Source organism: Phyllostomus hastatus, unplaced genomic scaffold (assembly GCF_019186645.2).
Source record: "Phyllostomus hastatus isolate PE091 unplaced genomic scaffold, TTU_PhHast_1.1 phas_contig_81, whole genome shotgun sequence".
Taxonomy (NCBI): Eukaryota; Metazoa; Chordata; class Mammalia; order Chiroptera; family Phyllostomidae; genus Phyllostomus; species Phyllostomus hastatus.
This window is the reverse complement of record NW_025333962.1, coordinates 676,627-693,988: the sequence shown is the minus strand read 5'-3', so window position 1 is coordinate 693,988 and position 17,362 is coordinate 676,627. Positions and strand designations below refer to the sequence as shown.

Sequence of the window (17,362 nt, the reverse complement as noted above, 5' to 3'; positions counted from 1 at the left end):
GACTATGTTACCTTACCTGGAGAAAGGGACTTTGCAGATTGGATTAAGTTAAGTATCTGGAGATGGAGAGATGATCCTGGATTACCTGTGTGAGATTCATGTCATCACAAGGGTTCTTATCAGAGGGAGGCAGGAGGGTTGGAGTCAGAGGAGGAGATGGGACAACAGCAGCAGAGGTCATAACATCATTGTTGGCTTTGACGGTGGAGGAAAGGGTCACCAGCCACAGGTTGCAGGCAGTATCTAGAAGCTGGAAAAGGCAAGGAAGCATTCTCTCCTAGAGCCTCCAGAAGGACCACAGTCCTGCCAACACCTTTTTCAAAAAATTGTTGTTCAAGTACAATTGTCTCCATTCCCCCCCGCCCCCCGCTCAACTCTCCTCCATCCCACCCACTCCCAAAAGGTTTTATTTATTTTTAGAGAGGGAGGGAGAAAGAGAAAGAGAGATCAATGTGTGGTTGCCTCTCACGCACCTCCTGCTAGTGACCTGGCCTACGACCCAGTCACATGCCCTGGCTGGGAATCGAACTGGCAACCATTTGGTTTGTAGGCTGGCACTCAATCCACTGAACTACACTGGCCAGGGCCCCGACACTTTGATTTTAGCCAGGTAGGTTACTTTCTGCCTTCTGACTTCCACAGTGATATGGTGGAAAGCCATGACATCTGAATCATTTACAGGGCTCCGTATGTGTGGGGGGTCATTTTGTGGACATACGAAATGGTTTTAAATCCCTAACAGCTGAGACATCAAAGCAGAATGCTCATTCCAGGACAGAAGCTGGGCAGGTCAAAACAAACTCAAAGAACCTTTTGACACTTGAGCTCTTTGGGGGCTCGACTTCAGTTGAATAACACCTCAAGTACCAAGTAGGCTAGTTGTATAGAAAAACCAAAAAGTTTTACTTCCTTTTCCTTAGGCAGCTGAGTTTATTTTCAGGTTAGCAACAGTTTGGAATTCACCTTCCTGATTAGTTCAGAACTGGAGGAACAACAATAGTGTCTCCTTTGGGGCATTGGTCACCTGTGGTTCCTGTTTCTGACCCAGACAGCCTGGCCCTGGAGGAGCACAGTGATGCAGGGCTTCCCTTCAGGAACTTCTGTGCTAATAACTTCCCAAGGGTCAGGGAAGTGTTGCTTATTTGCAAAAGGCAGGTGGCACTGCATCCTCAGGAACATGAGTAATGCAGGCACCAAGCAGAACATCTAACACACAAGGACTACTATCATATCAACAAGCCCATAAAGTTCTGTGGTTAATGCCCCAAAGAGTAGAAAGGGCTCCACTTCCTGTCTTAGAATCATGGCTGCTTGAACCCCGCCTTGTGAGATAACATGGGTCATGGAGCTCAGTGAGCTTGGCAAGTTTTATTTTTCAGAATTACCTTTCTGGATCTGACTCATTACCCTTGGATTCCAGTATCTTTCTGGCAAGAACGACAGTGGACACTTCATCTCCCGTAGAGTCCAAGGTTAGAACATGCCTCACTGCTCTGGTTCCCAGGGTCACAGAGTGGCCTGATTCCTCCTGTTGTCCCAGAGCAGTGTGAATGGGGACCACTTTCACTTCCAGGTGCTACCACCCTCCTCATTCCTGCCAGTGACTCATAGTGGCCAGTATGCCTTTGGTTTGCATTTTTAAGATTTCCTTTTTAATTCATCTGTTCTTTTTCACGTTATATGAGTTCTCTTTCTTGCTTTGTCTCTAAATATTTTATGTGTATTTGTTGGATTTGGGGGGTGCTTGTTAAAAAAATTTAAGCAGAAATTCAGTGGTTTCTGGTACAATATATTCACAAAGTTTTGCAAACATCACCACTATCTCATTCCACAACATTTTTATCACCCTAAAAGAAACTCCATGCTCCTAAGCAATCACTCACTAGCCCCTGGAAACTGCTAATCTGACTCCATGAATATGCTTCTTCTGACCACTTTATCTAAATGGGATCATACAATAGGTGGCCCTTTGTGTCTGGCTCCTTTCACTAAGCATAACTGAGCACTGTTTTCCCCAATTTTTCCTTCATAAATGAGATGGAGGCTTCACGCTTATCGGTCATTGGCAGGTGGTCAACTTGCTGTGACAATTCTCCAGCCTTGCTCCTGGTCCAGCATCCCCTGGGAAACAGGCCAGGAGCTCACAGATTTGCCAGCTTTCCCTGCAAGGTGCTTCCCACCTGCCCCCAATGTGCTGGGGCAGGACCACCGAGGATGGGTGTTCCTATTCCTAGTTTCTGACTGACGCTGGCAACCTCCACACTCCATGTATCACAAAACCCTCAAATCTTGCTTCCTGGACCAAAAATCCACAAGCACACCCAGTAGCATTACTCAGAGCCTCCAGGCACACTAAGCTCTGATCATGTGCAGCACGTTTCCCAAGATGAACAAACCAGGTGTTATCAGCCTATTAAAAGCTCAGTCAAGTTAATCAGAACCAAAGGAGCAAAGATAGAAGAGACACTTCACAGGAGGGTGAAGAAAGTCAACAAACGTCAGTGCCTACACTGAGTTGTCAAGGTGGGGCCACGGGCAGGGCCTAGTCAAGGTGAAGATTGTTGCAGTGCTGCCAAGGCCCCAACACCAGCTTTCCTCAGTAGGTTGGTGGTCATATTCATCCAAAAGACTGGAAGGTACTTACCAGCATATGAAAGGGCTCATTGTCTGCCCTTGCGGTTATACTGCTGAAAATTATCCTGTACTGCCCAGGGAAGGGCTGTCCGAAGGAGGATGTTTCTTACCATCTTTAATGAGGTACCCTTGGGTTGGCAACTATACAAATGCCCAGCAATGAAGCTGGCTTGGTGAATTGTCCACTCACTAGAAATGGCATTATAAGGTCCACAACCATACTGAGTAAGAGTAGCTCCTTGGACGGAGCTTTGTGGACACAGTTTAATCTTCATATTGAGCCTGTGAGTTGGGTACTATTAGCCCCATTTTACAGAAGAATCAAGTGGGCCTGAGGTTACATACTTAGAAGAGCTGCAGAAGGGGGCCAAGGGTCAGGACCAGTGAAGCCCAGAACTCATGCATAGAACCTTGATACTCATGTAAAGTGCTCATGATTTAGGGCAGAGCAAAGAATTAAACCTTACTTCTTCAGGGTCTTCCACCTATGGCTGGAAGGGTGGGTGGGGGAGCAGAGAAAGGGAAGGGGATGGGCCAGCACTGAGGAAGGGCCAGCCCTAAGGTCGATGTACAGGAGAAAGGACTAAGCAGGATGCAGATAAGAGGTGATGGGGGCCTGGGAGCGTGGACAGGCCATGAGAAAGGTTTGCATGAACCACTCAGAAGGAGAGTACATCCTGGTGGGAGTCATTTGTCTGTGGTGGCATCTGTGGGGTGTTATTTCCACTCCACCTAACCATGACCCAGTGGCTTAAGATGCATGAGTAGGAGGGGAGGAGACAGCCTCAGTAGTGCAGTTAAAGATGGCTTCAGAGGGGGGAGGTAGGGAAGGCATTGAGGCTATAGAGAAAAGGTTTGTTTTCATTTTTATTCCTTCCCTCATCCCTAAGATGTGCTGTCATCTTTCTCAGCTGCATCTGGGTGTGAGTTCACTAGTGATGCCATAACAAAACACTGGGTGGCCTATAAACAACAGAAATTTAGTCTCTCCCAGTTCTGGAGGTGAGAGGTCCAAGTTCAATGTGTCAGCAGGGTTGGTTCCTTCTGATGCCTCCTTCTTTGACCCATGGACGGCCGTCTTCTCCCTGTGTCCTCACATGGTTGTCCCTCTGTGAATGGCTGTGTCCTAATTTCCCCTTTTTATAAGGACACTAGTCCTGCTGGATCAGGGGCCTCCCTAATGACCTAATTTTAACTTGATCACCTCTTAAATGCCCAATTTCTAAATACAGTCACATTCTGAGGTCCTGGGGTTAGGACTTTGACATGAATTTACCCATGACACTGGAGAAACATGTCATTCTGCTACAGCCCACTGGGTATTGGCAGGCTTGGGCAGGGAAACTTAGATGACCCTTGTCACCCAAAGGCACCGCCTGGTATTCCACAGGTCAAAGGGCCAGGATTCTAAGGTTTGGACACCCCATTCTCTGACAAGTGAGACTGCCACTGGGTCCCAGCAGGAGGACAGTGCCATACATTAGGGGCTTGGGCTCGGTGAGGGGCTACATGGAAACACACAGTCTGCCCAGAGCAGCTACAAACTAACACACGGGCAGTGGAGGAGAAATTCAGGAGCCAGTGGTAGGTAGATAGGCCATCTCTCCAGAACAGCCCTTTTACCCCCAAGAGTAGGGTTTTTCCTGGAATCACCCCCAGGGAAGTCCCACTGGATACATGCTTGCCTTCCTCCTCCTCTCTGAGCAGTGCACCAGGGCTTCCTCTGCCCAGATCCCTGCTGCCCTCCTTCCCCAGCCAATGCCCCTGCCCCTTTCTCTAGAAATGCAGTTGTTCTGCTCTCACTGAGAGATGAGGCACACCCAGTATAGAGGCTGGTTCTCAGTTAGGCAGTCAGCCAGCATGAGCACTGCTCTCCCCAGTTGCAGTGAGTTCCTTATGGGGAGACATGAGTCCTATCCACTTTTTTATCCCCAGCACCAAACACAGGGCCTGTAGGGGTCAAAAGTTTGCTGACCAAATGAACAAGCAGCAGAACCTTCTTACAAGGGCCAATGGCAATAAGATACCAGTTGGGGTTTATCATGTCCAGACAGAGCCCCCCTGCTCCCTCCACCCCCATACACTGGGTCAGACCACCCACACTGGGGTCCCTTCCATGGTGGGTCAGATGGGCACCCCACTCCCATCCTGGCCCAAGGAGGATGCACCCAACTCCAGGGGCGTCACTAACAGGAACACTGTGGGGTGACAGCAACAGGGAGCTGGAAGGGAATGCCTAGCCTCAGTCACCCCTTTTTGCTGCCAGGGCCCCTGTTACCTGCTGCCCCATGAATGAAGTAGCTTGTTCCCCACCTGGTGACTCTGGTGACTGATACAGTCTCAACAGGTGTCGGCACACCATCTGCCATACTCACCTTCCCAGTGCAGGGACCCAGAGGCCAGAGAAGGCCAGGCTCAGGGTAGGCATGGAGGTGCAGAAACACTACTCTTAGATCCATCTTCCTGGGGCTCCAGGAACTTCTCTAGATAATTCCTAGAGAACTCCAGAGGTAGGAGCTGAGGGGTAGGGGTGACTTTTAGGTATCAACCTGGGGCCAGTGCAGGAGTTCAGGAGTGGGAGGTTGTAGGCAGGGGTGGGAGTAAGGCAAGAAGGGATCAGAGATGTTGGGTTTCTTGGAGTCGGGGAGACTTGAGAGCTGTTCTTGGCATTTATCCATTGCCAAAGGGGATGGGTGTGGAAACAGGCAAAAGAGGAAAATAGGTAGTAAGAGAAGAATGGTGATGAACATATTAACCATGTTTTTGTTTGTTTGTTTTTGCTTGAGAAAGAGCACACTTTATTGGGATTGGAGCACTGTACAACAGGCACCCCACACATCATGCTGAGAAAGGCCCACAATGCACAGGATGTGTTGCTAATGGGGATCAACTAGAACGAGGCTCCTCTGGGCAACTTCCCCAACCTGCTCCCTCCAAGGGGTCAGTCACTCCCAGCCATTTCATTGAAGGCAACTGTGGTTTACTAGAGATAGAGCCCCTCACGGGTGCCTTCTTTTTTTTATACAGAACATTTTCTTTAAATTCTTCGAAGTCTTCATTTGTTACTTTCATTCTCTATTTCTCAAAGCCATCAGACTGGCCTCTGTATGGATAGCCATGATATCAGTACCAGAGTAGTCATTATTAGCCATGATCAAGTTGTCCAGTATCATGTCATCAGCCAAAATCATTCTGCTTGTGTGGATCTGGAAGAGGCACTTCATGTCTTTTCATAGGGGAAGGGAGAGCTCAGTCTTCCTGATGGTGAGGCCAGGTTTGATAAGTGCCAGATCCAAAGTTTCCATTCAGTTTGTGGCCATGATAACTTTTATGTCTCTCCTTGAATCAAATCCATCCAACTATCCAACAGTTCTAACATTGTTCACTGAATTTTTCTCTTGCTACCAGAATTTGAGTCATACCTTTTTGTCCCAATGACATCAATTTCATCAATAAACACAGTGGGCCCTGGCTGACGTGGCTCAAAGGATTGAGTGCCAGCCTGTGAACCAAAATGTTACTGGTTCAGTTCCTGGACAGGGCACATGCCTGGGTTGGTGGTCAGGTTCCCAGTTGGGGTCGTGTGAGAGGCAACTGATCGATGTATCTCTCACATGTCGGATGTTTCTCTCCCTCTCTTTCTCCTTCCTTTCCCTTCTCTCTAAAAATAAATAAAGAAAATCTTCCAAAAAAAAAATAATAAACACAGTGGATGGTGCATGTTCCTCAGCAACTCAAAACAATTCCAGAATGCATTCAGGCTCATTGCCTCGGTACTTCTGAATAAGGTCAGAGCCAACCACTCTCAAGAAAGTGGCTGAGGTTTGGTTTGATACTGCTTTGGTTAGTAAGATTTTGTCTGTGCCAGGTGAACCATAGAGAAAGCCCATGTAGGGGGCTTTATACCCATCTCTCTATAGTATGTATGAGAGGGAGTTCCAGATTCCTTAATTTCCTGGGTTTTGTTGTCCAACACCCCAATGTCAGCATAGGTCTCCTGGGGGCCTTTTCCACCTTCATCATGGTGACCAAGGGATCCATTCACCTGTCAGCAGTCTGAGGCCGGCATGAACCTTATGGTTAAGCAGGGCAGAGCAGCCCAGTTTCAGTAGATCCTTGTCTACAAATGAAAGAAGCTGATGTATTGTTCTGAGCCCATCGATGTAGACACTATGGCATGTTGTCATCAATGATCTCTTCCAAGGCTTCTACCAACATCAGGGTCCCCCTCAGATTTTCCTCCTCTTGATTTTCTTCCAAATGCTTCATTTGTTCCTGAGTTCTAATGAATTCTTCTTCCATGAGAAGAAGAAATTAGTATTAGTATTTAATTCTAACTTCAGTAACTTCAACAGCACTGAGTGTGAGGTGTCACTAGTGGCAATTTGCTGGAAGCATCTGCCATAACAAAGCACTGATTATAAACAACAGAAATTTAGTCTCTCCCAGTTCTGGTGGTAAGAAGTCCAAGATGAAAGTGTCAGCAGGGTTGGTTCCTTCTGAGGCCTGGTCCCTTTGTTTTCTTCTTCTTTTTCCTCACTCTAGTTGGTATAGGAGGTTTATATTTCTTTTTCTTGTCCTTGTCATCTTTCTTGCTATGTTCAGGACCACTGCCACCACTCTGACTTTGACCCATCTTGACTCAGCTGCTCAATCACATTTTTTACTTTCAGTATTTTATGTTGCTTTAAAATCTTGGGGTTTTGCTGATCTGGGACAGACTGCCCCTCACAAGGCTAGCTAATTCCTAGAGAGAGCAAATGACTCTCCTGGGGGTGGGCTTTTCAAACAACCAATCCAGAGCTCACACTCCAGAACTCACACTCCAACCACCAGCTTCAATCCCTGGCTTCTTGACCAGGCTTTCACACTCCAGGAGACAATATGCTCCTGCCCTAATCACCCCAGGGCCAGGTACCAGGCAACTAGGAACAGCACCTTTGCCCCAGAGCCTGCAGAATTATTCACACTAGCCAATTCCAACTATGCTTACTCTAGCATAAAGTCAATTAAAAGTATCTAATTTGAGAAACCAAAAGAAAAAACAATGAAGAAAATGACAGAACCCGATACTCCTTTGGGATACTATCAAGCGTAAAGCATACATATAATGGAAGTCCCAGAGGATAAAAAGACAAAGAAAAAAACTATCTGAAAAAAAAAGATGGCTGAAAACTTCCCAAATAATATCAGTCATGTATCTATACATCCAAGAGGCTCAAACTCCAAGCAGGATAACTCAAAGACATCTACATCAAGAAACATAGGCCTTGGCCACGTAGCTCAGTTGTTTAGAATGTCATCCTGAAGCCAAGGTTTTGGGTTCAATCCCCAGTCAGGGCACATTCAAGAATCAACTAATGAAATAAGTGAAACAACAAATCAATGTTTATTTCTCTCTCTCCCCTCCCTCTTTCCCTTCCTTTCTCTAAAATCAATTAAAAAAGAAATATAATCAAACTGGAAGATAAAAATAAATCGAATCTTGAAAGCAGCAAGAGAGAAATGACTCATCACATACAAGGGATCTCCAATAAGATTAACAGCTGATTTCTCATCAGATAGCATGGAGGCCAGAAAATAGTGAATGATATTTAAACTGTTAAAAGAAAACAAAACACCTGTGAACCAAGAATTCTGTACCTGATAAAACAGACCTTCAAAAATGAAGAAGTTTAGGTATTCCCACATAAACAAAACTTAAGAGAGTTTGTAGCTAGTAGACCTGCCTTACAAGAAATACTAAAGGAGTCTTGATCCTTTTAGGAGAAATGAAAGGATATGAGGTAGCAACTCAAAGCCTTATGAAGAAATAAAGAACACTGGTAAAAATAATTACATAGTATTAAAGTCAGTATTATTGTATTGTTGGTTTGGAACTCCCCTTTTTTTCTATATGATTTAAAAGACAAGGAATGAAACTAATTATAAAGCTATTTTCATGGGAATATACCATGAAGATATAATTTGTGATGATAACAATACAAAGGAGGAAGAATGAGAAGAGTTTTGTATACCATTGAAGCTAAGTAGGTATTAATTCAAACTAGATTTTTACAAGTTGAAGATATTAACTGTAATCCCTAGGTAACCAGTAAAAAAAATAAGTAAAAATATACAGAAAAGGAAACAAGGTAATCAAACGGTACACTAAAAAAATCAATTACATACAAAAGAAGGTAGTAATGGAAAGTTGAGTAACAAGAAAGGTATAAGAGATACCTTTAAAACAAATAGTAAGATGGAAGAATTTCTTCCTTATAGTGATTACTTTAAATATAAAAGGATTAAAGTTGTCAAATAAGTTTAAAGCAGAGACTGACAGAATGGATAAAAACTGTGACTCAACTCTATGCTATCTACAAGGGACTCACTTTAGGTCCAAAAAGGTTGAAAACAAGAGTGGGAAAGGATGTACTGTGCAAATAGTAACCAAAAGAGAGCTGAATAGCTATACTAATATCAGACAAAAAAAGATTTAAAGTCAAAAATTATTACAAGAAACAATGGAGAACATTACCTGTTGATAAAAGGGTCAGTCTATCCAAAGGATATATCACTTATAAACATATGTGTACTAAACTACAGAGCCCCCAAATATGTGGCTCAAACACTGGCAGAATTAAAGGGTGAAATAGACAATTCTATAATAGTAGTTGGAGACTTCAATACTCCAATTTCAATAACAGTGCAACTTGACTGATACATATAAAACACATCACCCAATAGCAGAATACATATTTTACTCAAATGCATTTGACAAAGACCCAAGAAAACAGAATTTATTTATTAAAAGTTGTGTATTCTTACATGTTTGAACTTCAGTCACCTCCAAAGTACTCTCCATTTGATGAAATACACCTATTGAGACTCTTTTCCACTGCTCAAAACCATTTTTGAACTCATTGATTCTGATGCCTTTTAGTGCTTCTGCCATTTTTTGTTTCACCTCTTTCATATCAGGGAAATGTTTCCTTTTGGGGACTTTTCAGGGGAAACAAAAAAAGTCACTCAGGGAGAAATCAGGTGAATAGGGAGGGCGAGGCCCAGGTGTCATGCTCTTTTTGGTCAAAAACTGCTAAGTACTCAATGTAGTGTGGGCAGGTGCACTCGTAAATCATCCATCATGAAATGGGAAAATGCATTGAAAGAATCTTCAAAAAAGATTCACTGAAGCTGAACACAGCCTCTCACAGCAACACCTTCTGGCCAAGATGCTTAACCTCCTCGTACAACCAAAATACGGACAACAACCAATTAAAAAACAAAACAAAACACCAGAACTGCCAGAAATTTGAACTGTATGGAAGTCCAACAACCAAGGAGTTAAAGAAGAAATATTCATCCAGACCAGTAGGAGGGGCAGAGACTGGTAGCCAGGGTGGAGAGGATGTGTGGCAAGGCAGGTCTGGTTCCAGTGTGGGGAAATAAAGCCTCAAAACCTATGGCTGTAAAAACCTGTGGTGATTGTGGTAGTGGGAGAAACTCCCAGCCTCATAGGAGAATCTGTTGGAGGGATGCACAGTGTCCTAGAATGTACACAAACCCACCCACCCAGGAAAGAGCACCAGAAGGACCCAATTTGCCTGTGTGTGGTGGGGGAAGAGACTGAAAGCCTTTGGACAGCCAAGCAAGCAGCATTGTTCCCTTTCTGACCTCTCCCCCACATACACTATTACAATGCAGTGAAGTGGGCTGCCCCACCCTGGCAAATACCTAAGGGTCTGCCCTTTACAATGTATCAGATGTACTGGTACTGAGACAAAGAAATGTGGCCCAAATGAAAGAGCAGATGAAAACTCCAGAAAAAGAACTAAGTGATGAGGAGATAACTAACTTATCAGATGCAGGGTTCAAAATGCTGGCAATTGGATTCTCACAGAAATGATTGAGTATGGACACAAAATAAAGGAAGAAGCAAAGGCCATGCAAAGTGAAATAAAGAAAAATATACAGGGAACCAACAGGGAAGGGAAGGAAACCAGGACTCAAGTCAATGATTTGGAACAGAAGGAAGAAATAAATATTCAACTGGAACAAAATGAAGAAATAAGAACTCAAAAAAATGAGGAGAGGCTTAGGAACCTCCTGGACAACTTTAAACATTCCAACATCTGAAGCATAGGGGTGCCAGAAGGAGAAGAGAAAGAGTAAGAAGTTAAAAACTTATTGGAAAACATAATGAAGGAAAACTTCCCCAACCTGGCAAAGGAAATAGACATACAAGTCCAGGAAGCTCAGAGAGTCCCAAAGAAGCTGGACCCTAGGAGGAAGACACCAAGACACAGAATAATTAAATTACCCAAGATTAAAGACATGGAGAGAATCTTAAAAGCTACAAGAGAAAAGGAGAGAGTTACCTGCAAAGAAGTCCCATAAGACTATCAGCTGATTTCTCAAAAGAAACCTTACAGGCAAGAAGGGGCTGAAAAGAAGTATTTGGAAAGTCATGAAAGGCAAAGGCCTACGTCCAAGATTACTTTATCCAGCAAAGCTATCATTTAGAATGGAAGGGCAGATAAAGTGTTTCCCAGATAAGATCAAGTTAGAGTTCGTCATCACCAAGCTCTTATTATATGAAATGTTAAAGGGACTTATCTAAGAAAAAGAAGATAAAAAATATGAACAATAAATGACAACAAACTCACAACTATCAACAAATGAACCTAAAAAACAAACAAACAAAAAAAAACCAAACTAAGCAAAAAACTAGAACAGGAACAAAATCACAGATATGGAGATCACACGAAGGGTTATCAGCAGGGAGGGGGAGAGGAAGAATGGAGGAAAAGATACAGGGAAGAAGCAGCATAAATGGTAGGTACAAAATAGGTGGGGGCAGGTTAAGAGTAGCATGGGAAATGGAGACGCTAAAGAACTTATGTGTATGACCCATGGACATGAACTAAGGGGGGTATGCAGAAGGGAGGCAGAGCAGGGGGCATAAAGGGGAGAAAAATGAATGGGACCACTGTAATTGCATAATCAATAAAATATACTTAAAAATTCGCTGAAGCTGAACACAGCATCTCACAATAATGCCAGCTGACACACTGACACAGATGGGTTCCTAGAACACTCACCTAGTGGTAGAACCTTGGACTACATACAAGAGGCTCACCCCCTAGAAGATAATTCCAGATTTTTTTGAGTCCCCCCCATCATATAATACATTCCCCACTATAAACCATATATGTTAGGCCACAAAACATGTATCAATAATTTCCAAAAGATTGAAATCATACAAAGTATCTTCTCTGAACAAAATGGAATGAAACTAGAAATCAGTGAGAGAGGGAATACTGGAAAACAACACACTTTTAAACAACTAATGGATGGGTTAAAGAAGAAACCAAAAAGAGAAATTTAAAATAGAGTACTTTGAGATGAATGAAAATAAAATACAATATACCAATGTCTACAGGATACAGCAAAATTAGTGCTCAGAAATATATAGCTGTAAGTGCCTACAGTAAAAAAGATCTCGAATAGATAACATAATGCATACCTTAAAGAACTAGACAAATAAGAGTAGGCTAAGCCTAAAGCTAGCAGAAAGAAGGAAATAACAAAGATTATAGTGGAAATAAGTGGAACAGAGAATTGAAAAATGGGAGCATCAACAAAACCAACAGTGGTTCTTTGCAAAGATCAATAAAATTGACAAACCCTTACCTAGAAAAAAAAAGAAAGAAAAAAACCAAATAACTAAAATCAGAAATGAAAGTGAGAACTACTGACCTTACAGAAATGCAAAGGTGTATTAGAGTAACTATGAATAATTGTATACCAACAAATTAGATAACCTAGATCAGGGGTCCCCAACCCCTGGGCCACAAACCGGGACCAGTATGTGGCCTGTTGGGACCTGCGCTACACAGCAGGGGGTGAGCAGCGGGTGAGCGAGCGAGCAAATGAACGGGTCCCTGGTGCCAAAAAGGTTGTAGACTGCTGAAGAGGAAATCCACAAATTCATAGAAACAAACAAACTACCAAAACTGATTCAAGAAGAAAATAGAAAATCCCAGTTCTATGGGACCTTACTTTTCCCTCCAAGCAGGTGATTTTCAAAATCTTTTCAGGGGCCCGAGCATTTCCACGTATCTGGGGTGGATGGGGATGAGGTGGCAGTCCTCTGAAGCCCCCAGCTCCTGGTTGAACCACATAGCTCTATTTGCAGTTTGCCCTTGAACAAAAAGGGTTTGAACCATGTAGGTCCACTTAATGTGTGGATTTTTTTTTTTCAATAAATATACAGTTGGTCCTCCATATTCCTAGGTTTCACATCTGCTGATTCAACCAACTGCACATCAAAAACAGTTTTTTTGATCCACAGTTGGGAATCCATGGATGCAGATGGCCGACTGGATGAATTGTTCTATGTCATTTTATATAAGGGACTTGAGCACTCGAGGATTTTGTTATCTGCAGGGGTGCCCTGGAACCAATCCTCTGTGGATACCAAGTGACCACTGCAGTTAATTTTGGGGGAGTCAAAAGTTACATGCAGATTTTTGACTGCATGGTAGAGGGCTGATGCCCCTAATCCCTGTATTATTCAAAAGTCAACTGTGTTTTCATTTGTTTTCTCTCGGTGGGGGGGTGAAAGATTCTGCACAGAATTTTTTAAGGAGTTGAACTCACCTGGATTTGACCTTGATAACCCTGTGAAGAAGACTCTTGTGAGATGGAGGCGTCAGGACCCAGGGGCTGAGTGAGGGACAGTGCCTGGCTGGGCCTTCTCTGAGGGAGGACATGTCCAGCTGTGGCAACAAGAGGTAGCTGCTGGTGCCTGGTGGGCAGGCCAGTGCTGCGGCATTATGGGAGGAAAAGGACTGTCTGGGAAACTCCCAGCTGGGATGGCCTTGTGCTCCTGCTTAAGTGGTCATTGAGGGTTCCCTGTAAGCCCTATGAATTTTAGGATCTACTTTTTCATTTCTGCAAATAAGGTCATTGGTATTCTGATGGGGATTTAATTGAATCAATCTACAAATCACTTTGGGGAGTGTTGCTCTTTTAACAGTGTTAAGTCTTGCAGTCTCTGAATGTGGGATGTCTTTCTTTTTACTTAGCTTTTCTTGAATTTCTTTCAGCAATGTTTTGTAGTTTTCAGTCTATACATTTTGCATTTCCTTAGTTAAATTTATTTCTATGTATTTTGTTATTTTGATGCTATTCTAACTGAAGTGGTTTTAAATTTCCTTTTCAGCCCTGGCTCGTGTGACTCAGTGGATTGAGTGCCCACCTGTGAATGAAAGAGTCAATTCCCAGTCAGGGTACATGCCTGGGTTGTGGGCCAGGTCCCTGGTATGGGGTGCAGGAGAGGCAACCACAGTGATGTTTCACTCTTTCTTCCTCTCCTCCCCTTTCTCTAAAAACAAATAAATAAAATCTTAAAAAAATAAATTTCCTTTTCAGATTGCTCATTGCTATTGTATGGAAATGCAACTGTTGTGTGTTCTTCTTATATAGTAAAACTGCTGGCTATTAGCTCTAATAGTTGAGTGTGTTTGCATGTGTGTGGTGTGTGTGTGTGTGTGTGAGAGAGAGAGTATGTGGCTTTGGTATCAGGGTTATGCTGATCTCACAGAAAAAATGTTCCTCTTCTATCTTTTTTTTAATTGAAAGAGTTTGAGAAGAATTGGCATTAATTCTTCTTTAAATGTTGGATAAAATTTATTAGTGAAACCATCTGGTCAGGGACTTATCTTTGTTGGGAGGTTTTTGATTACTGCTTCAGAGTGCTTGTGTGTCATAGGTCTTTCAGATTTTCTGTTTCTTCTCTAGGCAATTTTAGTAGTTTGTTCCTAGCAATTTACCCATTTCATCTGTTATCTAATTTGTTGGCATAAAATTGATCATAGTATTCTCTTATAACCCTTTTTATTTATTTCTATAAGGACGGTAGTTATGTCCCCACTTTCATTTCTGATTTTAGTTGTTTGTTTTTTCTGTCTCCTGGGCCCCTGTTTTGCATCACCTCACCATTTGTCAGTTGCTATTTTAACCCCTTTGTTAGGAAAATAAAAATGAAAAATCTCCATGACACTAGGGACTATATATCTCTCGTTACTATTGTAACTACCCAACCTGGCACATAGTAGACTTCAGTAAATGTTTCCTGAATTATTTCTTGCTGATGTGGGGCCTGAAAAGAACTGGGAAAGGGGCTTCCCTGCAGCCCTTAGGGGAAGAGAGGCTGTTGACTGCTGAGTGTTCCTTTGTATGGGCTGCTGGCCCTCCAGTGCATCTTCCACATGACCTTCCAGAGCTACAGCCCAGACCTGACAAAACCCCTCAGCAGCTCCCCAGTACCCTCTTAATAAAGCTCACCCATCTTGGCTCCATATGTAAGGCCCTGAGTAGCCTGTCTGCTTCTACCTTACCTTCCAGTATCTGCTGCCTCCACCCTCAGTTTCCTGCCTCAGCCATCCTGCAGTTCCCTCAAACGTCCTCATCTGGCCTCTGACACACCCACTTGTCTTTTAGATCTCCATTCAGCAGCTGTTCCCTCTGGAGACCTGACAGGGTGCCCTCTTTGCCCCACAGCCTGTGTGTAGATGTTCTGCCAGAACAGGATCAGGCAACCAGGCAACATCTCGTGACTATCCCCCCACTGGTTTCCAGCCCCTCCAGGGGGTGGGGGAGTGGAGCCTCTGGTGTCTGCCCTTTGTCTCGGGTTCTCCATACATCACTTGGCACCTGTTCTAAAATGTAGATTTTTATTATGATGATGGCATGGTGAGGCCAACGGATCAGGAGATGGTTGCCCTTAAAAAGATATTTTGTTACAGATCCCAAGAGGTAGAGGCATGCTATGCCACCCAGGACCACATGGCAAGCACCAGGGCAGGCAGGAGGCAGAGGGAGAGGGGTGCATGGGTAAGAGACTTTACTGTGGTTTTCACAGGAAGGAGTGGGTAAGGCAGTGTGAGCAGATTCAGGATTGGCCAGTTTGAATAATGGCGGCACGCTCTGGGGCATAGGGGCTGGCCCTGGTCATCAGGTACCGGGTCCTCTGGGGCCTCTGCAGTGTGACAGTCGGATAACAAGGGGTGGTTGAGGGTGTGGGTCTGGATTGGCTGGTTTGCATATGAAGGGTGCACAGCAAGGAACTGGCTAGTCCTGGGAGGGGAATTCCCTCCAGCTGTCAAAATATCAGGCTAAAGAAGACATAGTTGAAGCACAGAGGGTTTTTAGGGCAGTGAAATACTCTATGATGGATCCACAAGGACAGATCCATGTCACCGTATACTTATCCAAGCCCACAGAATGTACAACACCAGGAGTGATCTCTAATGTAAACAATGGACTCTGGGTAATGATGATGTGTCGGTGTAGGTTCATCACTGGTCACAAATGTCCCCTCGGATGGGGTGTTGATAACGGGAGAGACTGTGTGTGTGTAGGGCATGGGGTACATGTGAACTCTCTGTACCTTCTCCTCAGTTCTGCTGGGAAAATTAAAGTGCTCTAAAAGAAGAAACAACAAAAAATCACAAGCTGACCATTATCTGTGATTAGCACTACACTGTTCAGTAAGGTGGACACCAGAGATATGTGGCTACTTGAAACCACAGTGCCAAGTGCCATGTGGCTACTTGGCACTTGAAACGAGCTGCAGTTATACAAGAAATCATGTTTTGAAGCTTTACTATACAAAAAAGGAAAATACCTCATTAGTCATTTTTATTTCGTTACATGTTTAAATTATAATACAGGGGTATCTGTTTGATATTTCTCTCACTCTCCTTCCCTTCCTCCTCTCTCAGAAATAAGTAAAATCTTTAAAATAATAATAATAAAAAATGCAATATAAGTAATGCAGTGATTAATAAATAATAATAATACAAAGATACACTGTTTGGTGTACTCACAACTGTAAACCTACTTTTGATAGATAGGGTTAAATAAAATACATTATTAAATTTAAAAAATGTTTAATACAGCACACAATAGTATGTACCATATATATGGAATGAAGGAGTCAGACCTAAGCTTGGAATCTGGATTTTGCTTACTTGGTCAGGCAACTTCTCTGGGCTTCAGTCGATTGTTTTTTCCATATAAAACAGGAATAAATATTAACCCTCTAGAGTTATTGTTACTTCAAGCCACTCTCTTTAAAGGAATGCAGCTTGTCCCCAGCATCTCCCTATCACTCAGGATAGAGGCAGTGACCCTAAGCTCACAACATCTTGCTTCATTTTTTGCTGTTTGTCTGCTCTGCACTGGGACCATCTTTCTTTAATTTTTTTCTCTTTTATGGATTCCAGAGAGAGGGGAAGGGAGGGAGAGAGAGAGAGGGAGAGGATCCTTGATGTGAGAGAGAAACATCAATCATTTGCCTCTCAGAAGAGCCCCAACTGGAGATCAAACCTGCAACCCAGGCTCATGCCCTGACTGACCAGGAATCAAACCTGTGACCTTTCATTTTTAAGGACGATGCCCCACTAACTGAGCCAGGGCTAGGACCATCTGTCTTTTTCATTGCTTGACCCAGCACCCAGCCCAGTGCCTAGCATATGGAAAGTTCTTGATAGGTACTGAATAAATGAGATAACAAGTGCCCCAACACAGGCATCCAGTGAGAACCAGTGGCATCCTTGTCATCTTTCATGTCTGGGACATGTCTGCTTCCTTACTGCCATCACCCCAGGGCTGGTGTGTAGGAGGCACCCAGGAAACCTATGTATAAGGGGTGAATGGAGCTTAGCTGCTTCGAAGA

At 43.6% G+C, this 17,362-nt stretch overlaps 1 pseudogene; it reads right to left on the bottom strand.

The window, feature by feature from the left end:
• Positions 1-5,617: 5,617 nt before the first annotated feature.
• On the bottom strand, positions 5,618-7,270 carry LOC123826565 (annotated as a pseudogene).
• Between the last annotated feature and the right edge of the window lie 10,092 nt (positions 7,271-17,362).